Source organism: Protopterus annectens, chromosome 9.part0 (assembly GCF_019279795.1).
Source record: "Protopterus annectens isolate FY-2018-M chromosome 9.part0, PAN1.0, whole genome shotgun sequence".
Lineage (NCBI taxonomy): Eukaryota > Metazoa > Chordata > Ceratodontiformes > Protopteridae > Protopterus > Protopterus annectens.
This window is the reverse complement of record NC_056743.1, coordinates 1053383441-1053409049: the sequence shown is the minus strand read 5'-3', so window position 1 is coordinate 1053409049 and position 25609 is coordinate 1053383441. Positions and strand designations below refer to the sequence as shown.

Here is a 25609-nt window from a genome sequence, read left to right as displayed (position 1 = left end):
AGGGTTAGGGTTCGGTTAAGGTAAGTGAGTAGCTAGTGGTGTATGTCTGTTTTAGTGTAGGGTTTCATGAAGTGTATGTGTGTGGATTATTTATTTTGGTGTGCTTGAGTATGTTTGTCGGAACAGCAAATTTTTTCCCTGGGAAAAAATTTGCTATTCTGACTGTTTGGTTTTCTGCTGTTTCGATTAAATGGAGTTGATATTATAACATTCGATGTTTTTAGACTTCGATGTTATAATATAGACCCATTATATTGTAACACACAGGCTTTCTCAAACTTTTGTGAGCTGCGCAAGTTCCCAGCTGAATCATTTCTGGGACCTATACCCAACAGGGGCTTATAGGTTCATAGGTTCATACTAGGCTATCTGCCCTAGGGCATTTATAAACCTAGCCAGAGTGTGTGTGGCTTTCACCACCCCTTAGGATGAGAATACTATACCCATTAGTTTGCTGTGCCTCTGTCCAGCAGTGATACAGAGATGATTCCCGGGGTAAACCTACGATCTCCCATCCACTCGTCAAGATTTCTCTTGAACAGAGTCAGTGAGGGGCTCTGCCTCACATGGACTGGGATTCTGTTCCATAGTGTAGGGAGTCTCTGGGTGATGAATCTGTCCCTCCAGCATGTCCTATTTATATCCGTGTTGAGGTTTAAGTCTCTTGCTCTCGTGGCTCTGGTGGATTTGGATTTTTTGAGGTGGAGCATGTCCATTAATTCCGGGTTGGACATGGCCTTGTATGTCAGGCACAGATCACCTCTGAGCAGACGGTATGCGACTGAATAAAGCTGGAGTTTCTTCAGTCGGGCATCGTATGACATATGTTTGAGCCCCTTTATCCTTTTGGTGAGGAACTTTTGGGGTCTTTCCAACTGCTGCAGGTGTCGGTTATATCGGTTTTCTGCTGTTTCGATTGAATGGGGTTGATATTATAACATTCAATGTTTTTAGACTTCGATGTTATAATATAGACCCATTATATTGTAACACACAGGCTTTCTCAAACTTTTGTGAGCTGCGCAAGTTCCCAGCTGAATCATTTCTGGGACCTATACCCAACAGGGGCTTATATTGTTCCCCCCACTTACTATCAACTCCCTCAAGAATCTGGTCTACCAACATTTTAGGATATCCTCTCTCACAAAACATATTTGCCACTACCTCCAATTCTTTCCTGACATCTTCAAAATAAGAAGTCATCCTAGCAACACAAATAGCTTGTCCCATAACTAAGCTCTCTTTTTGTGCTATAGGATGGTTGCTAGAAAAATGTAAATAAGGTCTCTTTATGATAAATGTTAGACCTAAAACCTTAACCTGAATGAGAAATGGGCATAGCCAAGTAATTAATTTTGGAGGTGTCAAAATTATAATTAAATTCCAGGAAATGAATAGCATTGTTCAAATAATGCACAAATTCTTGAATCGCTTCTCCAGTACCTTTCCATAAAATAAATATATCATCCAGAAATCTTGTATAGAGTTGTACATTCTTCCAGTAGGGGCAATTAAACACGAATCTATTTTCCCAGCCAAGAAGTACAATGTTGGCATACACAGGGGCACATGCTGCCCCCATAGCAACACCGTTAATCTGCTGAAAATATTCCCCTTCAAAAGACACAAAATCATTTTCTAAAATCAAGGCTATAAGTTCACTTCCAAAAGTAATCTGATCATGGGATAAATTTGAACACAGGGCTAAGCTTTCCTCAAACATTTCCAATCCTTCTTCTCTAGGAATCATAGAGAAAAGATCCTGAATATCAGTGGTTAGAAATAATAGATCCATATTCCATACCTCACTCTTTAACTGCCCAAGAAAATCCCAAGAATCCTTGACTAGGTGTGGTGTATTTTCAAACAGGGACTTAACCCATAGGTCAACTAAAACTGCCAAAAGGTGTGCCTTGGACCCACTAGCTGCAACAATAGGCCTAAAAGGGGGTTCCTCTACATTTTTATGAATCTTGGGAATTCCAAAAGTAGAGGGGATAACGGGGCTTTTATTATTCAAAAACTCATAGGTCGCTACACTAATCCTTTGGTTTAACACATATTCCTCCAAATAGGAATCAATTCTGGAATAAGCTATATTGATCTGGTTCCTGGAAACTGGGATATAGGTCCTTGCATCATATAATATCCTCTGCATAGCATTAGAATAATCAGTAGAGTTAAAAATCATTATACCAACCCCCTTGTCCGGGGTCATAATACGTATGCTAGAATCACCACTCAGTTCCTGTAATAAAAGATTTTCATCCTTAGTGGGGTTCCAATAAATCTTTTTGTTCCTGTGATAGAGGTTATAAATGTCCTCCATCACAACCATCTGATAAACACTTAGTAAAGGGTGAAGGGGGGGTTAAATGTACTTTTCCTTTTCAGTACTTGATGTACATTGTCTAGTCTCTGTCCTGGACCTTCCCTCTTCCCAGAAAGCATAATACTAAAATTTAGTTTCCTCATATATAGCTTCAGTTCCAAAACATTGTCTGCTACATCTACTTTCCTCTTTGGTATAAACTTAAAACCCTTGGAAAATAAACAAAAGTAATCTTTGGTAATAACTCTAGCTATAAATGGTAAAACCAATAAATGAGTTTATTATCTTCCTCTCATGAAAAATAATTTCCTGTAATTGCCACTCCCCTTGTATGTATTCCCATTCTGTTTATGAGGGTAATACCTTACATGGTACACCCCTTTTTCTGTGTATCTGTTTGCCAATCTCTGAGCGTCTTGGAAGTGGAAAATCCTGTTCTATTCCTCCACCGGGGGAGTGTTTTAATTACTTCCATTATCCCTCTCACCACCTGTTCATCCATCTCTGACCACATCACTAAAACTATATTAATTTCTGTTATTCCCCTGGAATGGGGAAATAACCAAGCGTGGAACCAGATATGCCACTTGATTATTGTACTATTTTTCTACTTTCTCCAAAACTTTACAATATAAGTCTTGTTATTCATTAAAAAGCAAATCCTTCTGAATCCTATTATCTAAACTTTCCATTTCTTGATTAAGGAGGTCCCTTTCTTTTTCATTATAATGTAAAACCTTTTTCAAGAATTCCAAACCCCACTGGTCAGAAAAGTTCACAAAATCACCAGTAATAACATCATCATAAAACAACCCAAACAGACCTTTTGGAGTGAATGTAGGGATATTTAAATTGTTTGTGCAGGTTAATGGTGTATTCTGATGAAGTCCCAGGTTGTAGGGATGAAAGTGCTTAATACTGGTGTTGTGTTCAATAAAGGTGGGCTTTTACCATTTATGCCCCCATTCCAGTGCATTTTTTTTCTTTATATGTCATGTTCTCTGTGTCCCCTTCTTATAACTCAGCCAGGTTTGTGAATCTGCCAAGTCAGACAATTCCACTCCAAGTCACCAAGTGCTAGAAAGTAAAAACAAACATGTTAATAAAGGCCATTTGCAGAATATTTGTGCTATAATTCCCTTTCATAATGCTGACAAAACTTTGAGGAGAAAATTCATAACAGCATATAATTATGCACTTATATAGGTAAATGAAACAGCCAAAAGAATCCCTGTCCTTCCAATCAGATCTCACTTTAATGGCAATTGTTTAAAGCAGAAAGCTTAAGCAAGTGAGCAGTCAGTAAAATCATAAGCAGATGTAACATTTGCCAGCAGATTTATTTTCCACTACTAAGAAAATAAAAGTTACTCTAAATCATGCTTATAAGTGCAATAAAAGCGAGGAAATAGAGTAACTGATAGTGTCTGACATACGAGTTTCTTTGCAGTCTTTGAGTTTAATTTCTAGACTCTCAGTCTCCCTCTTGGCACAGCCACTTACAAAAAGATTTCTTAAACTGTTCCTGTATAGTAAACTAACCAAACTGTCCTCTTACAACAGACTTTACAAAAGTCAAGTTAAATAACAGCTTAAATGAAATAAATGTGATGTTTCACACAATATTTTTATTAATTTTCACACCACAACTAAAACTATTCCAAATAGAATATTTTGTTTCCCACGCGCTAGTAAACATAACAAGCAAGAAAACAAGACCCATTTAGTAAGCATCTTTCAGATTCATGACAATTATGCTTAAAAGATTTGGACTGGGAATAATAGATAAATGGTGCACAGTGAAGCAATAAAAAGTTGTGGTGATTCAAATACAATACATAATAAATTGTTTGCGGAACTATGAGCCACCCTGGGATTGTGTGCAGTGCTCATCTATGTATCCCAGGCAATATATAAATACCAAAATGAAAATGTAATGCAGCTTTATAAAGAAAACACCAACACTCGTGCACAAGCACACACATGCAGTATATGAATTCACACACACTATGCATGTACATATAAAGTGTGTGTGTGTGTGTGTGTGTGTGTGTGTGTGTGTGTGTGTGTGTGTGTGTGTGTGTGTGTGTGTGTGTGAGTGATAGATGGGGTCTGGTTTATAATAAGCAAACTATCATGAACTGCTAGTTTAGATATCAAGGTTTCCTAATGTTATGCAGAATACGAGATATTATATTTAAGTGTATAACTGCGTTTGCAGATAGTTTTAGGTGCATTGAGTGCTATAGTGGATATACAGGTTTCTGTATTTTGTATGTAAATATGACAGGTATTGAGGAATTTTATACATTTGATGATAATTCAAGAATGTAGATAAGCTTATGGTGATGCATCACAGATGTCAAGAAACTTTTCTGATGTACTAAGAGCTTTACCCCCACCCCCAATGCACCTTACTAATGCATGCTAACCCTAGCCCTGCCCCCTGCCCCCTGCCCCTAATACTAACTCTCCACCTTCCTTTAGAAACAAATCTTTCCATAACATAACCACTGCATAAGATACTCAGACACACTTCACATACTGCCATACACATGCACAAAACTAAATCTATCCCTTTCCCTATGCCTCACTCTAACTCTAACCCGAAAATGCATTTTCAGTATACCTGAAAGTTTCTACATTAAAATCCCAACCCAGTACTTATCTTAGCCCATGCATTATATATTCCTTCTTTTGACATCTCCAGCAGCATTCAACAAAGACTGTTTTCATTGAATTTTTCAAGCACTTCACTCCGTCAATGACTGACAATTCAGTGGAGTGAAGAGAACCCAAACATATACTGAAAGAGATATAATGTTAGAAGACAAGCTGGAGGAATGTATTTGAAATGAAAAAAAAAAAAAAGTTCACATGATTGAAAGCAAAAGGTGGATAATCCTAGTGTGAGTTCAGGAAAAGCATTTCAGAAAGAGGCTGATGAACTTCCTGAAACATTTTGTCATCTACATAATAGAGGATAGGTCAGGGGTGTCCAACAGATGGCCCTAGTGCCACAATCCAGCTCAGCTAACCATTTTATTGGTCCTTGGTATATCTTACAACAAATTGCTTTGAATGGACAGATGCATGTTGCACATGGTAATGTGGCCCTTGAAATGTATGGTAAGTGGCCCTGGGCAAGAAATGTTGGACAGCCCTAATGTAGATCAATAAAGGGGTTCAAGGATGCATGAGAGATATATAAGAAGGGACACAGGCAGAGCAGAAGAAAAGCACCAACACAGTGGCAGTTTTAATGCTCTGGCGAATTCAGCAGAATAAAATTAGTCTTCTGTTAGCATCTTTGCATATGTGTGTATTGTTATGCTTGCTACTCCTCAATCTCTATGTCAAGAGCATTATGTCACAGATGTAATAACATTTGACCCAGGTAACCCCATGCACCAGTTCCCCCCCAACTGAATGACAGTGTAATGAACAGTATACTATTACTAGATCAGCCAGCAAAGCGTTATTTTGGTACTATTCAATGCTAAGCATTCTGAATAAAACGGTAAGCACTCATTGTCGTTTACAGATCTGCTCCTTTCAGTAGATGCTTTATCATCACATTCCAGCATACTGAAATAATGTCACTGACATGGAGTGCTAACTTCTAATATACACTGTTGGGCAAGATGATAGGTTCTAAAATACAAACACAGGATAGAAAGGCAAATAAAGATGCATTAGGATGTCTGTCCTGTTTGGTTTTCCTACTGACCCAGCAGAAAAAATACTCTGCCCACAAAACTAAAAATATGATTTATTATTTAGCACTTTCATCCTGTTAATACAGGAGTTCTTCAGAATGATTCCAAAGAAAGAAGTCTTGCATTCAATGGAATGAAAGAGCCTAATAAAAAATATAGAGTCAGATTCCAGAAGTAGTTAAAATAAACATCAGCAATAAAAAATGTGAACTTATAAAGGTGAACAAATCAGCTGTTGTTTGTCAAGCTTGTTTTTCATTAACTGCTCAGCATATAAAATTAAAAGGCAATAACAACAGACCATCGACAAATGCATCAGATTTCCCTGGCTTTAATCCACAGCCATCATCCCTGTCTTATAGTCACTTACTTCTATGCAGTCTTTCATTATCAGTGAGTCAGTAGGTTCACTTTAATGGAAAATATGCAGATAAGTTTGTCATTTCTTTCTACTAGTCTCCCATTCCATAAATCCAACTTACTTTCATAACCTTTTCATCTTTTAAAAAAAACACCCCAAGGTGCAATATATTTACTTTTTTTTCCTACTGCATCAAGCAGTTGGCCCTAAGTTTTTCATTCCAAAGCCACAATCATCTCCTGGCTGTGTTCTTCATAATGGTGAGAATCAGTGGTGACAAAGACATGCTGAGAATCAGTGGTGACAAAGACATGCTGAGAATCAGTGGTGACAAAGACATGGTGAGAATCAGTGGTGACAAAGACATGGTGAGAATCGCATGTGCCAAGCACTGCTGTATAGTGGTCAGGTGTTGTTATTCTCTATTCTACTACTTAATGCCTACTGCTCCAGGTGTAGGTATTCTAGAGCGTTTATATCCAACTGTGTCCATTTCTATACTTTCTAGTAATCATTCAATGGGAAGTGACAGCTGGCTGTCATGTTACTGTATGCCATGCTGCTGGATTCTGCTGAAGTAATAGCCATGTCAGAAATCTTCTCCACAGAAAAGGCACAAAGGTAATAGCTATGCATTTCTCTTCATTGACAACTATTAATCAAACCCAGGAAGTTGTCAGCAGCATAAGCAAATACCCTAACGCTTTACCAGCAGATCAGCCCCCAAATGTGGATTACTGAAACAGCCCTGTCAGGATTATGTAGCAAATTGAACATGGCATGCTGATGATTCCAAGAAATGGCAAAAATGCACCTCTCTGCTACCTTTACTATACCAACACCAGTTATGTGCCATTAGGACCCGTGTAATTCTTCTTAAAGGTGGGACAGTTTAAACTTATTATGAATACCCATGATGCTCTGTAACATGGGATATATGTAGTTCTTCCTTTTGAATTTGGTAATGCTGTTTTGTGATAAACTATTTATTAGAGTTTTGATGCTTTTTTCTTTACTTGTTTTATTTCTTGTGTCTTTTTTCACTTTCCATATGTTGTTCTTCCTGCCTATCAGACAACCCAGAGCCTCTGTTTGGTATGAACTACCAGGTGATTCTTTTCTGCTTCAAAATTCAGCCACAATACATTTATTCTATCAAAAATGCGTGAAACATGAGAAATTATCAGCTACCTAAGCATTGCTACTTGCCCTGAAAGTTCCTCTGGTACAAGACAAATGAAACATTTTGGGGCGGACTCCTTTTTCCATTGTTTTACATAACAAAGAATGTGCCAGATCTGTTCAGATGTGGCTGCACCAGACTAGCCACTCAGTGCATGTTCAGCTTGGCTGTGCAGTGTCAGGATGGCTGGAGGGCCATTACTGGATGACTACAACGAACTTTGCTATAGCCTTGTGGTCATACCAGATGGAACAGTGGCCTTTTGACACCATTATTATATATGATTTATGTGTGGATTGTTACGTTGGCACTAGCTATATGCTAATAGATATGTTGCTATATTTCACCATGTTATTGAATTGTGTTAAAGGTTGTACTTTAACATTTTTTTTTATTTCCATGCATTACACTTTGTCTTCATGGATATATAAATATATAAATGCATATATTTCTACCTGGTAGCAGTAGTAAGTCTTATAGTGACACGTCATATGTTTTTCTTATTGAAATAATTTAGCCTGATTACAGAAAGAAATGGAGATATAAGGAAAACAATGTTATGTATGGTGAATTAGCACCATATCCTGTTATTGTTGAGGAGGAGAAAATGGAGGAGCTCTTCTCCAGTAATCATCTCTCCAGAGGTTTGAGAAGTATGTTAGGTTCAAGCTCTCTATCTCTCTAATGTCCAGCTATCTTTCCTGACCTCTTCCTGAACAGACTGGCATACAGTGCTTTTTGCTGATTAGCAAAGGCTCTGAATGAACAATTTCAGAAGGTTAAGAACTCACCCTTGCCAACCACAGTAAACGTAGACTGGTATGATCTGACTTATTATATACGCTGAAAAATACAGGGAATGATGATGAGGATTTAAGCTTCTGTTAGGCTTGTGCATATACAAGGAAACCATTACCTTTGAGATTATGTTTTTTTAGGTTTATTTATTTGTTTTTCTTGAGTCCATCAGATGGTATCCCCCTTCATTAAGTCAACAAAACAATGCTTCATTTCCTAGGCAATGACATAAATGTTGGTCCATTCTGAAAGAACAACATGAATGAAGTTCCCTTCTTATAATGAGTAATATATAAGCTGGCATGCCTTCAGGCTATAGTACTCATGTGATGTCTCCTTCCGAGGAAGATGCTGGGTAAGCGTGTTCTTCCATAATTAGTGGGAATGCTACTCATCAGTAAAATTCAGTACTCTGGTCCTGAGGGCATGCTGCACTGCTGGCATAATAATTACAGCACAGGAAGACGGCAACTTAAACAGAACTGCTTCATAAGATGCTACTTCCTTCCTGAAGTCACGGCATCAAACTGCTGAAGCATGCAGGCTTGAAATTTCAGAACCTAAGCATCTGCCCATGCTAGTTGTGATCCAGGTTTGAATCATGGCCTAGATGCTAGTTGGCTTGTCAGAAGGTAATTGGGCTAATTGCTCAGAGCCCTGTTTCTCCTATTATGGGGGGGGGGGGGAGTGGGAGGTGTCATTCATACCTAACTGCTGTCTGGTACAAACTAAGACAATGTCTGGTGGATTGAGCAGTAAGACAAGAAACATAGTCTCCCATCAAACTGTAAATAAAGATGCTTACTTTCACAGCTCAAAAACCCCTGCAAATATTCCTAATGATGTCTACAAAGCAAAAATACCTCTTGTTATTACATGATAGTGGCCACTGCAGGCCACCTTTAACTCTGGCTCTGTAATGATGAATGAGGAAAGGGATTATAGTAATGAAACAGTCGTATAAAGATCATTGGCTTATTGAGCATTTGGTGAGAAAAAAATTAAATCTGCTGAAATGCAACTAGCAAAGTACATGGAGTTTAAGTGGTTTATTAATTTGCATTGTACTCTCATCTGTTCACACACACATCAGGAGACTTTACAAACACATACCACAAATGATCATATAATAAAAAGGTGTTTTTGTGTGTTTGCCTTTCAGGATCGCTACGAATCCAGCAATTAAGGATAGATCATGGCACTATGATTACACTAGCAATATGCATGCCTAAAGGTGACAGACCATGTGGCCCACAGTAGGTAGATATACATCTCAAACCTGTAAACCGGTTTCCAAGCATGTATTCCCCATAGACTGCCCTCACCAGACTTCTTAAAATAGGCAGCTACACTCTTGCTTCCTATAAAAATGTGTTCCTGCTTTCTTCCCATGAATGATACTAACAGTAAACCCTGCTATGTTTTTGTAACAGTTTATTCTCCTATATTAGAGGTATCATTGATATTAAGGCCTCATCTAGAAAATGGTTAGCTGTTGTTAACTCTAGTTATTGTTAATCACTGAAGAGAACTAGAATATTTTGAACCCTTTTTCAACCATGAGCAGGCCACAAGTGAATGGGAAAACAATACAAATGAGCAAGTTTTTTTGTTTTTGCTTTTTTTTTTTGTGAGGAAACCATATCTCAACTGTCCAGAATTTTCAAGAATGCCCACAATTTTGGCTTAAATTTTAGTTTTGTTCCTCTTCATCCCCCCTAAAACTGGTTACTTTTGGAGAAAAGGTGGTGAATTACACTTAATAAATAATGCAATGAAGAAGAGTTTGCAGTTATTTCAGAAATTGTATATTAATTTGTATTCTCTTGTTCTATCAATGTCTCCAGCTAATAGTACTAATATTTTAAAAGTGACCACGATTGTCCATGATTCTTAATGGATTTGTCCCTGATTGGTTGAGAGCTATGGAAAGTACAGAACCTGGAGAAGACCCACGCCATCACAATGACAGCACATACAATCCACACAGTAAGTGACTGGAGTTGGGAGGCAGAGATTAGAACCGCTGAACCTGCTTGCTTCCTAGTCATTGTAGAATACTTACTTAAGAGTTACATTCTGTGTGACTCTTGTGTACCATGGCTTTCTCCACAATTCAGAGCCATCCTGAATTTTAGCATGTTCACGTCTGTATCCTGTAGCTGTACTCACTTGCTATAGGCCTGCCATTCTCATGTTTTTATTGCTTTGTCACCTCTCCTCAAATACTACTCTACCTCTCTCTCGTCTGCTAACCCTATCCTTTCTTGTAACATACACTCTATCCCTCAGTTTACATGGGAGCTTTAATATCACTATAGTTTTCAAAAACAGAAAATTACAGCTATATATTCTCAAAAATAGCCTTGCTCTTTTTTGTTTTACTGTTTCAACACCTGTATACGTAGCTGTATTTGTGCACACAGTATGAGGAGTCCATTGTTTCTAACAGTACTAGGTACTATTTTTGCTTTCTAGATCGGTGTGTTTATTGTCTTGTAGCTACTATTTTTACTTTCTAGATCGGTGTGTTTATTGTCTTGTAGGTACTATTTTTGCTTTCTAGATTGGTGTGTTTATTGTCTTGTAGGTACTATTTTTACTTTCTAGATCGGTGTGTTTATTGTCTTGTAGGTAATATTTTTACTTTCTAGATCGGTGTGTTTATTGTCTTGTAGGTACTATTTTTACTTTCTAGATCGGTGTGTTTATTGTCTTGTAGGTACTATTTTTACTTTCTAGATCGGTGTGTTTATTCTCTTGTAGGTACTATTTTTACTTTCTAGATCGGTGTGTTTATTGTCTTGTGGGTACTATTTTTACTTTCTAGATCGGTGTGTTTATTGTCTTGTAGATGATAGGCACAGAGCAATGGAGCCCTGACTGTCACCTAGATGGTCCAAGTTCAGTTAGCAGTTCTAGAACTACAAGGAGGTGTAGGAATGAGTGATCTACTTCAGCTCATCTATCCTGGGGGGGGGGGGGGGGGTAAGGATCTGCATGCAAGTAGGCCATGCCCTGGTGGAGATTGCTGATGTGTAAAGCTAGGAGCGATGTTCTTAGACTATTGAAGGTCTAGAGAAACAGAGCATACAGTTGGCAGAGTATCTATACGACAGCTGAGAATCATACAGATGTTAAATAGACATAGATGCATCAAAACTGCTAGCAACTTAGGACTTGTTTCCCACCCTGTACGCCAATTTGTACTCAGCTCATATTACTAGCTTAGCTTTTCCTTTAAAAGAGATAATTACAAAACATTTATACCAGCTTATTTAACAAACCCTATTTTTACAGTTCTCTCCCTTATTTGGTGGGATGTCCTCCTTTTTTGAAGATACACTTCATCATGTTTCATTTGGATCATCTACCCTTCTAATTTGTTCTATGTATTCTACTTCTGGAAAGGTTCTGGGGAAGGATATCGTACCTCTCAACCGCTTAATGCAGGAAATATGGAAAAAGCCAATAGTAATGGGGACAACGGCCCAAAACATATGGGTACATCTTAAATATTGCTCTTATTAACTTAGAAATTTGCAAGAATAACAGATTTTGTGTTATCATGCATTTTCTGATGGATATGAAGTCTGAAACTCAAAATTCTGTCATTATTTGGTGACATCACTTCTCAATGCTTGGACAGAAAACCAAATATGTGATGCAAAAATCTGGACACTTGAGCAGTATGAAGGATTCTTTTTCAGAATGCTATGTGTATATTTTTATTGTGCCTTAGCCCTTTAAATAGTAGGTTACCTATGTTTCTTTCTTAAGATAACACTTTTCACAATACCTCCCACTTCCCAGGAAAACTTATGTGCATGAGTATCCACCATCGTATGACTTGTGCTAATTTCAGCCTTTTCCAATTTAATTATATGCATTTTCTTTAATCAGATTTAAAAAACAAAAACAGAGAGATTTATATTCTTACAGGTGGCTTCACTTCCTTGCTCTCCAAGACTTACAAGAATGCAAAATGTTAGGGTAAGGACAAAGCCTTGACCGTAGCAAACCCATGCAAAGAATCCCTGATTCAGTCAGCTGTGCATTGTCAGGCTACTGAACATCAGACAACCTTACTCTGTATTCTAGATGGACCCTCACCAATGTAGTGTAGGAATACCTGTCTTTTCTTCCTATTGGAGACCCTTCTAGATTTGCACCAAGTATCCTAGCACTTGTGCTTGTTTCTCTATTGTGATGCCTGCTATCATTATGGTATGACACCAGAGAAAGCAACAGCAGTGCAACTTCCCCACGTATTACTTCCTTTATCTGCACCTTCAAATTACTAGACTATCCCAAAGGTTTAGTGCCTTTAGTGTATACTGCATTTGCCATACAGAATGGTAACCTCTTGTCTAAAAAATCCTCTGTTTCTGGGATTCACAGGAAAGCCATTAAAATTATACATTAAAGTGTAATAATCACAGCAAAGTGTAATAATCATAGCCTCTAATGTGTAGGAATGTGTATGAGTTGTACAAGATCAAAAAATGAACAAGTCATGTTCATTACCATTTTCAAATGAAAAGGCACACAAAAAGACGCCTCAACTAAACTTGAATGGAATCTGACCCAGCAAGATTGCTGGGAACCAGAAATAGCTTACTTTTATAATATTGGATTTCCTCATAAAGCAACCTTGTTGTGGCCATAATCTCAAAATATTTAAAGCTGCAAGAGTGTTCAGCCCTTTATTGTCTTACTATCAGTCAACCTTTTATTTTATTCTAATACACTGCTTCACCTTGACAGCTGATATTTGTAACAAGCTGAATGTTAATAAATGCATTTAATGTTTGCTCTGATTCTGTAATGAGAAGTATACATTAACACTAGGTTGTTTTCTCTTGCTCATCACTGAATTGGAACCGCATGAATAATTCTGCTGAAATACATAGCAGGATATAATAAGAATGGAATCTGCATCACTTTCAAATCTTGCTAAGTGGCAGTGTTAATCTGTTTTCTTACTTAAATAGTTTCTTGAACGGAAACATTATTTCTGAATATAAAACATGCATTTTCTGTACCTCTTTTAACCTTCTGCATTGTGAAATTGTATGCCTTGCAATGTGTATCAGTTATGCACATTTTAAATATGGTTTATTTTGATTCTTTATAAGATTAACAGCTTCAAGGACTTTGTGCCAGTGAGCAGGTCATGAACTTAATTCATGTCTCACCTAAAATAACTGCTGTGAAACACTGATGGGCATTTGTGAGGCATTCGTGAATGTTCATCAAAGTTCTTAAGTCTGGTGAACTTCATTTCACCTGTGAATGTGAACAGTGAAGAAATGCCTAGTGGCAGTCCTAGCTTTTAACCCATAATTATTTGCACAGATTAGAGACAGAAGCAAGGGGAAATTCTGATAATGTACAATAAAGTTTCACTTTCCCTGAAAATGACTCAGCTTTGAACAACGTAGTTGTTGTTGTCTTTCGGCTTTTCCCGGTTAGGGGTCGCCACAGCAGAACTCTGGTCCGCTAATGATTGGCAGTAGATTTTCACGAACACCGAGGTGCCAGCTCGATGTTCAACCTTCAGCGAAGGCATGCCCATTTCCGCATGTCTTTCGAACGCCCACCCAACAGCGGGGAGGACATGCAGACTCCACACAGAAGGCACTCCCCTCACACCAGCTGAGAATCGAACGGGAGAACCTCTTGCTGTGAGACAACAATGTTACCGCTGCACCACCGTGGAAGTACAGCTTTGAACTATGTAGTAATGATGCATAAAGAACAGAAGGTTGTGTGTTTGAGTCTGATTAAAATAGGTCCATCTAGGATGGTATTCCATGCAGATGTGATTAGGGAGACAAAACTGAGCAACCAACAACATCCATTTCCTGGTGCTTCTAATGATAGCTAGCTTGGACCATTGTTCCTGTGTTCTGATTATGGAGTTGCTTATATTATAGTTGCATCTGAATGCATCTTCATTCAACCAGTAATAGTTAAAAAGTTCAATCGTTTTGTGACAAAACCTGGCAAAAGAAACATTTCACATAAGCAAGTTGTGAAACAGTTGTATAGGTTTAGGTATGAGTGTTTTTACACAAAAAAGAAGCTGTTAAGCAGTAATCACAAAGTTACATAAATCCTCCAGATTCCTGCCTTTCCACAAATGGGAGGAATCAAGTTAGGCTATTCAGCTTGCTAGCAAATGTGCAGATCTACTCAGTAACTTTACAGTGTCAGTTCATTAAATGGCTGATTCATTTTCCCCTCTAGTTAATTTTTTTTGTGCTTGAGAAGACCATAACACTTTCTCTACTTGTCTATGAATTTCATAACTGGTCTATTAAAGAAAGGTAGACATTTTTTTCCAAGAGATGCTTTACAACTAGCTGCCAGAAAGAAAAGTTCTGACATATCATTTTGCTGCTTCAAAAAAATACACTGACAGCTTTAATTACCCCTCCGACTGACGTGGGCTGGCAGTGCATCTGGAAAGACTTATTACATCTGGCAGATGATTAGAAGCCTCCACTGTCTCCCCTTCCCTAAAGAATGAGAAGGGACAGGATGTTTTTTTCTCTCTCTTTTATTTTATTTCATTTTTTTACACTTCCTGTGGCAGAGGTCACTGATGCACCCCTGGGCAATGGGGGCACTTGGATAATGGAAGGGAAGAAAATTTACTGACGTTTAAAACATGAACATGTTAAATGTTAACAACAACTATGTCTTTTTCTTTTCCATTTTCAGCCTTTTTATGTATCTTTTTTTAATTCCTGTTCCTTTCAGTATGACAGCAACAAATTCTCATGTGCAGTACTAGAACAAGTACTGTGAGCAAAGAAGCAAATACCTAGGTTTCATTTGTCTTCTTCAGGGCTGCAGTTAAATATAAACATGTAAAATGAACATTCAAAGCCCACCATTTTGCTTGATTCTGTGTTTTTGTCATATTATGACTTCACAGGATTCAGAATGAGAGTTGCATAGTGTCTAGGCACTCATTTTACCTGGCTCAAGAACCAAAACATACAGGTAGCACAAGCGGACTGAATTTTAATGTTTAAAAATAATGTTCATTCAGCTGCTATTAATGTTTTCAAATCAGCCACCACAGAGATTTGGAGAGCTTGCCAGATAATGAGTACACATATAAAAAAAAAAATAAACAAGAAGATATTTTGCAGTGTGGAGGGTGTGATGTTCACTTCCTGAATTATGTTATACACTTAGTTCACTTAATAAAAAATGAACAGTAAAATATAACTATAAAATACATGCTACAAAATAATCAAATAGAAAATAGTAGGTAGTCCAAGCTGAGTTACAAATGGAATATCCTTTATTAAAGCACACAAACAAGCGATCCTAGCTGATTATAATGAAAAGCATCCAAAACATTCCTTATTTACATATAATCAGGTTGTTTGGAGCCATGGAGTAGTTACAGAGGGTGGTTCTGTTAAGCACAATAAAAGCATTAAAATAATTCCTTTAGCCAAGTCCCCCTTAACACTGTAGTGTAATCAGAGACGGTGCTACCTAAAACTGAAACTGAGACAAATTACAGTCTAAGACCAGATTATTAACACTTTGTGTAGGCTAACCAACTAATCAAACTTACTTAATTAAACTAACTAAAAAGTGATTGATTGACTAACAAAAAGATCTACCAATAGACATTTACCAGAATAAATATTAATAAATATACAACTTTTAACAAAGATCATTTTCATATCAAAGAAGTTTCATATCAGATAAATACTTCATCACACGAATGAATGAGTACACATATAACATAACAGGAGTACTATCATTTTGTACTGCATTATGCGGAATGCAGTTACATTTGATATAGTCAAGCTCCTATGTTTAGTATATCAGCAATCTCTGTTGAATCACAGTACACAGAACACATTTCACATGATACAGTAAGCTGTATAACCCACTGTAATGACATACACCAAACTAATATCACATTGTCACATTAAGTGGTACAACAGATCCATGCTAAGTACATTGTACTTATGTGCCATAGCTAAATGCTGCAGAAACTGAGACAGGCCAAACAATGTGGAAGGAAGTACATGCATATAAGATATGCCATATATGAACAGACAATGTAGAAGCTGTCAGTACCCTAGTCACAGAATGACTAGCATGCAAACATGGCAGAAAAGTTTCAAATTGTCCTTCTGTCAGTACAATGAAAGAGCCAAGAATATAAAGTGACAAATTCCAGTGTGCTGAGACTTAACAATGCTGCAATACAAATGTTCAAAGATGCTGTTGCTGCATGCCTGTATAGGACTTAAAGGTATAGATAGAACCTGCATTGATTCATTGACTTTGGACCACACTGTGGTCTGCACCACATGGCCAGGTCATTTTTTTATGTATAAAAAAAAAAAAGTTTTATTAAAATATTATAACCATATGGCCAGGTAATTTTTTTCTGTTTAAAAAAAAAGTTTTATTAAAATATTTTAACATAATATTTTATAAGGAAGGAAAACACATCTAAACACAGAATGGCTTAAAATACATTGGCAATGGCTTTCCATAAGGCACAATTCACAGCTTCTTTTATATTCACATTTCACAAAATGCTGCATATAAATGGCTCACTTGTTCACTCTCTCATGATTACATCTGACTCCTAGACCTCGTAACACCTAAACTAAAATGAATAAACTAGTTTGGTGCATCAGCCATTAGGATAATTCTAGAACCAGTTAATTACATAAGCAGTCAGGACTACAGATCACAACCACAAATGTAGATATTTATGTTCTGGGGTGTCTGAGACAGAAACCTTCATTATTGTCTTGCTTTCAGTTATAACAACACTGATATAACATCAGGTATACACTCAAATGAACCATAAAGCATTGCATCCTGCCACATGTAACTTTTTATAATTAATTGCAGCTTTGCCAACCACTGATTGTGTTATTGTTTCCCATACAATAGACAATCGCTCACATCCTTTGTATTGTACCACTGCCTGATTAATGGCTAATATAACAACTCCTATTCTGTCAGTGCTCCTGGCCTGTTTTTAATGCCAGGCTACTTCCACAGGTGTCACACCTTAGCTTATAGTACCAGTCATACTCTACTACTGTTTCGCTGTAGCCCTTCAAGTCAACAATTGCATAATCATACAGCATCAGTGTTCTGTCTTTACATTACAATTTTTCTTTTTTTTTTTTGCATTATTGTCATCTGCTGCTATAATTTTACCTGCCTAAATTTCATGCCAGCACAACTTAAATGCTAATGCTGAGGAAAGTTGTCACTCACAGTAAGAAATCAGTTAAGCTGCTGAGTGCTACTTTAAAAGAAAAACACTTTGGGTAAGAGTTTTAACTACTGATATAACAAGTCATAGTTACTGGTGAAATGTATGTAGCATGTATTTATGTCAGGTAAAGTGCTGGTTTTCATATTGTGTTGGTGACTATACACACTTCTGATTTATTTAATAAGAAATTCTGAAGTACCACATTTCACGGCCTTATCTCATATCTCTGGAATATGAGTGTCAGAATTGCCACTAGTATTATTCCAAAGTTAAATATCCAAACAGCACAAGAATCTCCCTTGAATCATGGCCCCATGTCTTCAGGCATGCAGGTATGCAGCAAAATGTTATATTTTGTCTCGAGAGTTGACAAGTCTAGAAATATCACAAAACTTTAGAATCTGCAATACATTTGTTAAACAGCACAATGATTTCAGACAATGAAAATGCATATCGTAAGCTGATGTGTTACCCTCCTTCCAAGCTGCAGCTTCAGAGCTCAAGGAATGATACCTAAAAGCCTTTGTTATAAAGAAAGGAGCTTTCAGTTCATTACCATATGATGTACAAAATCTTTGGATGCCTTAACTGATTGTAAGGTACTATGCAGTATATAGCATAATTGCATCATACTCTACAATATTATCCTGCTGAAAACCAATGAGCATGCAGTATGATTTTATCATACCATATAGTATTATCCTGCTTCAAACCAATGAGCATGCAGTATGATTTTATCATACCATATAGTATTACCCTGCTTCAAACCAATGAGCATGCAGTATGATTTTATCACACCATATAGTATTATCCTGCTTCAAACCAATGAGCATGCAGTATAATTTTATCATGCCACATAGTACTATCCTGCTGAAAACCAATGAGCATGCAGTATGATTTTATCATACCATGTAGTACTATCCTGCTGAAAACCAATGAGCATGCAGTATGATTTTATTATACCAAATAGTATTATCCTGCTGAAAACCAATGAGCATGCAGTATGATTTTATCATACCACATAGTACTATCCTGCTGAAAACCAATGAGCATGCAGTATAATGTTATCATACCATGTAGTATTATCCTGCTGAAAACCAATGAGCAAGCAGTGTGATTTTATCATACCACATAGTACTATCCTGCTGAAAACCAATGAGCATGCAGTATGATTTTATTATACCATATAGTATTATCCTGCTGAAAACCAATGAGCATGCAGTATGATTTTATCATACCATGTAGTACTATCCTGCTGAAAACCAATGGGCATGCAGTATGATTTTATCATACCATATAGTATTATCCTGGTGCAAACCAGTGAGCATGCAGTATGATTTTATCATACCATGTAGTACTATCCTGCTGAAAGCCAATGAGCATGCAGTATGATTTTATCATACCATGTAGTATTATCCTGGTGTAAACCAATGAGCATGCAGTGTGAGTTTATCATACCACATAGTACTATCCTGCTGAAAACCAATGAGCATGCAGTATGATTTTATCATACCACTTAGTACTATCCTGCTGAAAACCAATGAGCATGCAGTATGATTTTATCATACCATGTAGTACTATCCTGCTGAAAACCAATGGGCATGGAGTATGATTTTATCATACCATATAGTATTAGCCTGGTGCAAACCAATGAGCATGCAGTATGATTTTATCATACCATGTAGTACTATCCTGCTGCAAACCAATGAGCATGCAGTATGATTTTATCATACCACATAGTACTATCCTGCTGAAAACCAATGAGCATGCAGTATAATTTTATCATACCATATATTATTATCCTGCTGAAAACCAATGAGCATGCAGTGTGATTTTATCATACCACATAGTACTATCCTGCTGAAAACCATTGAGCATGCAGTATGATTTTATCATACCACGTAGTATTATCCTGGTGTAAACCAATGAGCATGCAGTATGATTTTATCATACCATGTAGTACTATCCTGCTGAAAACCAATGGGCATGGAGTATGATTTTATCATACCATAAAGTACTATCCTGGTGCAAACCAATGAGCATGCAGTATGATTTTATCATACCACTTAGTACTATCCTGCTGAAAACCAATGAGCATGCAGTATGATTTTATCATACCATGTAGTACTATCCTGCTGAAAACCAATGGGCATGGAGTATGATTTTATCATACCATATAGTACTATCCTGGTGCAAACCAATGAGCATGCAGTATGATTTTATCATACCATGTAGTACTATCCTGCTGAAAACTAATGAGCATGCAGTATGATTTTATCAGACCATATAGTATATTATCCTGGTGCAAACCAATGAGCATGCAGTATGATTTTATCATACCATGTAGTACTATCCTGCTGAAAACCAATGAGCATGCAGTATAATTTTATCATACCACATAGTACTATCCTGCTGAAAACCAATGAGCATGCAGTATGATTTTATTTGCCATGGTCAATAATTACAGATTACCCTTAATGAGAATAACTTTGATCATACCACAGCTAATTTGAGTGGACCCATTCATGGGATAAAGAATTTAGGAGATGTCTTTGTCCATTAGTAGTACAGGGGGCAGTCCTGGGGCAAATGCATATAGTCTTGGGCTTACTGGTGCAGTGCATTGAAATATCTCCAAAGTCTCTCAAATCCCATTTTATGACTCCAAAATAGGTAATGGGGTCGCTCATCCTAAAAATATAATCAACAAAATATTGTACACACATCAGAAACCTATTTTGGAGTTATAGATGAGATTTGAGTCAACTCCAGTCAGGAGGTTAGCCCAGCCCTATGGCGCAGTGAAGTAAAGCCATAACTGCTTTACAGATTACCAAAATTCAATAGAGGCTCAAGATATAGAAGTGTAAGATAGGTGAAAATAAGCATGACCAGCATCTGTCAGCTCTCCGTTTCTGCGGGAAGAAAATATGGTGGTCAGTGTCAGGCCAACCTTCTGTCATGTAAAAGGAGGGTTGTACGTTACTGTTGGAACCAGAACCTGAAGTCTTGTGCTTAGCAGTTAAGAATCACTATTTTCAGTCATGTATGCATTTATATATAAATGAGTATTTAAAATAAATATTATCTGGCTGAAATAGGTCAGTATGTTAAATCTTGTATACTTAATTCTTTTTAATCATATCATAAAACAACCAAGTCAGCCTTCTGGCAACCAGAATTATATTACATAACCACATTATAAAGCATACCAAAAATGAGCCAAACAGTGTATGAAATCCACAGTCAACTAAGAAAAATACACTGCCACGGCTGAATTAAAGATTGAGCGCTTTCTTCCCTATGCCCAGGGATTTCATCAGAATCTTTCTTTTTGATGAAATCCCTGGGCATAGGGAAGAAAGCGCTCAATCTTTAATTTGTGTGGAATTGTTTTAATAAAGAAGACTGTGAGAAAATTCAGCTGTGGCAGTGTATTTTTCGTAGTTGACTGCACATTATAAAACAACCAAGTCAAACTTCTGGCAACCAGAATTATATTACATAAGTGATAACTGATCTCCCGATGTAAACTTTTCTTCTCCATATATTACCCCTTTTGGTATGTACCTCACAAGACATCTACAACAACTGGAGAGGCCACAGAAATACCTCGCAAAGAGAATTACTGGCCTCAAACAGATACCCTACGCAGACCGTCTCAAAAAACTCCAGCATTACTCCGTTGCATATCGCCTACTCAGAGGTGATCTTTGCCTAACATACAAAGCTATGTCAAACCCAGAGCTGTTGGACATGCTCCACTTAAAGAAATCCCAATCCCTCCAAACTACACGCTGTAGGGACCTAAACCTTGTCACCACAATAAACAGAACATGCTGGAGGGATAGATTCCTGTCCCAGAGACTTCCCATAGTCTGGAACAGACTACCTATCTATGTCAAACAGAGCTCCTCATTAGCACTCTTCAAGAAAAATCTTGATGATTGGATGGGAAATAGGAAATTCACCCCAGGGATCACTTCTGTGGCTCTGCTCGTCAGGGGCACAGGAAAATAATTTTCTTGGGTGGTGAATGCCAGGGTACCTTTTTGGCTAGGCTTATATAGGCCCTAGGGCCAATAGCCTAGTACCTATCTATGAACCTATGAACTAGAAATAACTGCTATCAAGTTCCTAAAAATTTAAATCTTACCAAATAATAAGTAAAACTAGCAAATTAAAGATTGTTTCCATGACTATCAAATTGTGATTACATGCCACAATGCATTAGAATAAAGGGTGTTAACAGACTGGATTACAAATTTTTCTTTGCTGAAAAATAATTTTATTTATTTATTTATTTATGTTTGTTTACTAAGAAAGTCCGACTGGACCTAAAATAGTACATTTTCAGCAGAGGCCCGGGGAGAAAAGCTCCACAGTGTCCAATGTTGAAACAGAACAATATTCATATAAGATACATATACGTACAGTACAATGTTTAAATAGGATATATGTTAAACAAATCACATCCGAGGTACATATTGTGGAAGAAAAACAAAGGATAAGAAATACAAACTTGGTTTAAGGATGTACTATATAAAATGTTAGAGAAGAAGATAGAAAGTTCAAGGACTAAGTAAGCAGTTGCTTAATGAGATAGAAAAAGGAGGAGGAGGAGTATTTGGTAGGGGGTTAGTTGGGTTCGGAACCAAGCATCAGTTCCGACTCAGCCGCATACTAAAGCTTGAAAGCTTGAAAGCTTTTAATGGCTTGAGGCTACATCCTATCCCAAGATGCCTACCGACTGTTACCCAGATCTCGTTTGCTGCTTGAAGCTTCGGGATTGCTTTTTCCTTGGCTCAGGCTAAGTGGATATTTTGTTTAACTTTTGTGGTGTTCTTTGGTGTTTTTTTGCAGAGTAGAATAATTAATTTAGATAGTTGTATCCTTTCAGTGTTACATTGCCTTAGTTAAAAGCTTTTTCACTGTTTAGTGCTGATTTGTGTGGGCCGTAGTCTTCCTAGACCTTATATCTAACGGACGCCCCTTTTTAGTGAGTCTGTTTAAGTTAGAGGATTCCCTTTTTTCTCTGCTTCCTTAACTTAGCCCATTTTAGTTAGAAGGTTCTCTTCCCCCTGTTCTAATTTCTATGTTTCACCGTTTAAGTTAGAGGCATCTCCTCAGGTTAGAGGAGTACGTCGCTTAAGTTAGAAACTCTCCTCTAACCATTTTCCTTCTAATTTTCCTTTTCAAAAAAAAAAAAAAAGTTGGTTCTTTCTAGTGTAGTTGGTTTTGTTGTAGTCTTATTGACCCGTTTTGCTGTGTTCTTGGACTTGTGTGTCAATTTACTATTTTTTGTGACTTTATTACTGGTTGTGACTTTTTGCTGATAGTGACTTAATAGGATGTCTAAACAGTCTGGTTTTAAGAAGTGTGATTCATGCACACATAAAATGTCAATGGACATACTAGTTGTGTATATTGCTTGGGTGCCATTCACCTGCAGAAATCCTGTTCTATTTGCCATGCTTTTAGTTCAAGGGTCCTGCAGGAATGGAAAAACAAATTGATACTCAGGGGTCTATTAAAAGGGCCTTTTGAATTGGCTGTTGAAGGGACTCAAGCATCCAAGACTTCTGAGAAGTCATCCAAAACTTCTTCGGCTCCAGCTTCCGAGCCGTCAAAAAATTCTGAGAAAGTAGATTCTTCAGATCCAAAGTTTGTCAATTCCGAAAAGGAAAAGTCTCCATTGGTTCCACCTGGAGTTTCAGAACTGTCTCAGAGCCATAAAAGGAGTCGGTCACCATCCTTGAATCTGGTTTCTTTGGTGCTGCAGTCTCCTTTATTGCAATCAGTGAAGGGTAGCCACAAGTCTTCCACACATTCCTCTCGGTCATCCAGGAGCCTTTTGTATGATGATGTGGAGTGGGTGGTTAGAAGGTTGCTTCGTACACTGGCCCTAGCAAAAATCCTCACGAGCCCACCCCAGACAGTCATGGAGCCAACTTCAGTAGCTGCTTTACCTTCTGTTCCTCCTCCTAATCAGTTGAGTTCAGAGCCAGAGTGCCTGGAGGTCCTGGTGATGGAACCGTCAGTCCTGAAATCAATCCCTGGAGTTTCGGTCACGACCTCTGCTCTGATCTCATCGATGTTGTCTTCCATCGAGGGGATCTGGGGGGGGGGGGTAAGACTCCCTCGTCAGTTTTGGGGGGGAGAGTCGAACCAGACCCTTGTCGGATCCAACTCTCCCTCTCAGAACTTCAGCACAGGTGAGTTCGACTCCCACATCAGCCTCAGAGTCATTCTCCTTGGTGCAGGGCAGGTCTCCCAGTTCCTCAGAGTTGGAGGCTCTCCTGGCCCAGGATCATGGTGCCTTCAAGGTGATGAGGAGTGTGCTTTCCTCAGAGACTGTTCCACCCTCGGCTCCAACTACTCTTCCCCCTAAAGGGCCAGTGTCAACATCTACACCATCCCTCCAGCCCAAACGTAGGGAACCGATGCTCCAATGGGTGAGACCCTCTCTTCTGAAACCTCCCCAGAGCACTTCTCCACTTGTGTGTTGGAACTGCTGGTCTCCGGTGCCTAATTTTAGATTGCTAGTTACGTTTTGGGCACTTTTACCACATCTTTGAGGTTCCTCGGAAGACAACTTGTAAGAGAAAACACATAGACTCCCCTGAGTCTGTCATGTCAGATACTGACTTAGAGGATTCAGAAGGGTACTCACGGTCACCCTCTGAGGATGTCTCTTTTTCAGACATCTTAGAGATCCTGAAGCAGAGAGGTGGCTGGAAAACCCTGTCCCCTTCTGAAGATGAGTTGGTATACCTGGAGGCATTTGGTTCTCAACCCTCCACTTTTTGGGTGTCTCCGCCTTTCAACCAGCTCCTGGGTGTAGTGAGTTGAAAGGTGTGGGGCTCTCCAGAGACGGTGAAACCAGTTCCAAGGAGGCCCAACAAATTCATTACAGCCCCGGAGGACAAACAATTTCTAACCAAAGGTGTCTCAGTAGATGCTATGGTGGTGGCCACCAAGAAGGAATTAGCCAAAACTTCTTCATTTGTCCATCCGCCGAATAAAGAATCTCAAATGATGGACAGATATGGGAAGCATATATTCTCTTCAGTGGCCTTTACCCTTAGGTCACTGAATTATTTATCCCACTTTACTCGTCTTCAGAGGGATCTCCTCAAGGAGCTAGGAGATACCCTCCAAGGTGCTGGGGTGCTACCTGACAAGATAAGCTCTCAGCTTGCAACCTTAACCTCTATAACAAGTTCCTCCATGTGCCTCATTTCTTATACGGCTGATGGAGTGAGTAGAGCAGCAGGCATAGGAATAGACATTCCTGGATGCATCTTTGTGAGTTTGCTGAGCCCTTCAAGTCTTCCTTTATTGATGCCCCTTTTGACGTTTCATCTTTGTTCGGGCCAAAAGTTAAGGACACTCTTACCAGGAGTGAGCAAGATGCTAAGATCTGCCATGGGAGTACATTTCTCCGTCCCTACCAGACCTTATCCCAAAGGTCAGGAGGGCAGAAAAACCTGGTTCCAGAAATCCAAAGGAGCTTTACTAGAAGCTTGTGGTGATTTTTCCCCCAGGGGCAGAGGGGGAAATAACAATGGAAGACGCCACGCTCACACGAGAGGGGGACCTCAGCATCAGAGTGACAGAGATATGCTCTCTGGTAGGCCCTTCAGCACTCTTGAATGGAGGCCTGGCTGTCCACCTCTGGAGGCAGTCGGGGGGAGGTTATCACTGTACCCAAAAGCCTGGCAGGACATCACTCAAGACAAATGGGTACGATCGATCATATCCAGGGTATACAACATTACTTTCTCCCTTCCACCAAAGTCTATCCTAGACATACCATCCAGTCAAAGGGATAAAGCAACCCTTGAAGTTCAAAGGTTGCTAAGAAAAAGAGTCATCCAAGAAGTCCCCACAGACCAAATTGGATCCAGAATTCACTCAAGGTTCTTTT

At 38.4% G+C, this 25609-nt stretch overlaps 1 protein-coding gene across 2 annotated transcripts in view; it reads left to right on the top strand.

Annotated features, from left to right (window-relative positions):
* Positions 1–25609, top strand: part of RARG (retinoic acid receptor gamma) — a 1508256-nt gene that overhangs the window by 581685 nt on the left and 900962 nt on the right. The window lies entirely within an intron of this gene.